The following is a 1,542-nucleotide window of genomic DNA, read 5'->3' as shown; positions in this document are numbered from 1 at the left end:
CACATTCCCGACTCCTCGCATAGAGAGACATTTAAACCAAAAAAAGGGGAAAAAAAAACACCCCCCCCCCCCTCTCTCTCTCCTTTCCCTCCTTCCCTCTCTCTCTCTCTCCTCCGTCACACCAGGAGGGGAGAGAAAAAACCTTTTTTTTTTATCTCTTTTTTTAAAGAAAATCTCCCCCTTTCGATCCAATAAAGGCAGAACGATTCATCCACCTCCTCTCTCACCCTCCCTCCCTCACCCTCTCTCTCTGTAGAGAGAAAGCCTCCCCCCGTTTCCTTCACAAGGGGGGGGAAAAAAATTGGTGAGGAACCGTTTTTTTTAAAAAAAAATGTTGCTGGATTTTTTTTTCTCTTTTTAAATTTTTTTTTAAATAACGGACTCGGCATAAAAATTAGGATTTTTTTCAAGCGGTGCTACTTTTTTTTTCCCCCCTCTCTGCTGTTGAAGTCGTATTGCTGATATATTCCCCCCCCCCTTCTCTCTCTCTCTCTCTCTTTTCCTGTTCTTTTCTTCAACCCCCCCTCCCTCCCCTCTTCTCCTCCCTTCAATCCACACAAGCCCCAGCGAAGGATTTTTTTTTCTCACCACCCGCCCCCCCTCCTCCTCCTCCTCCTCCTCTCTCGGCGCCACTCTTTTCCCCCACTCCTCTCTCACTCTCTCACTCTCTCTCTCTCCCCCTCTCTCTATCTCTCTATCTGTCTGTCTGTCTATCTCTCGCTTCTCCCTCTCTCTCTCTCTCTGTGTCTCCGTCTCCTCTCCTCAAAACAAAATGGCGGCTTGTTGTTCTCTCGGCGAGCGCAGCGCAGCGACGTGAAAAAAAAAGGGGGGGTGGGAGAGAGAGAGAAGGCCCCGGCGGGCCCTTCGGTTCCGCTCGGCCCCGGCTCACGGAAAGGGCCGAACCCCCTGCCCCACGTGACCGCCGCCGCCGCCCTCCCATTGGCCGCCGGGCCTCCGGCATTACGTCATTTAACTCCCCATTCCCCAGGCTCCTGCAACAGGAGAGAGAGAGAGAGAGAAGGGAGGTGATTTCGATTGATTAAAATGTATATGCAGGACCTTTTTTTGTGTGTGTGTGTGTTTGTGCATGCACACAATATTTGGTTCGAAAATACTATTTTCCCTTCCGTTTCCTCTTGGATTTTGCACAATGCATTGTAAAGGAAGTCCCTTCCTTCTCTCCCCATACATAGAAATGTAATTCATGCCTCTACCACATACACACACACACACAAATAAATGGCCGGATTGTGCACATTTGTCAACTTTTTCAAAAAAAGGCAAAAAGAAAGCAGAAATCTCTCCATACATAGAATGGCATTTCATGCCTATATCACAAATTTTGTGTGTGTGTGCATGCACACAAAAATAAATGGCTTGATTATGCACATTTGTCAACTTTTTCAAAAAGGGAATATGAAAAGCAGAGGTAGAAGAAAACCAAAGTGTAATGTTGGGATAGAAGCAATTAATTATTCGAATAGGAATTGCTGGCAGTGTATATAGTAGTTTACATTATAGCAAATGAATCTACTGCAATGT

Source organism: Cetorhinus maximus, chromosome 29 (assembly GCF_964194155.1).
Source record: "Cetorhinus maximus chromosome 29, sCetMax3.hap1.1, whole genome shotgun sequence".
Classification (NCBI taxonomy): Eukaryota; Metazoa; Chordata; class Chondrichthyes; order Lamniformes; family Cetorhinidae; genus Cetorhinus; species Cetorhinus maximus.
This window is presented reverse-complemented; position numbering follows the sequence as displayed.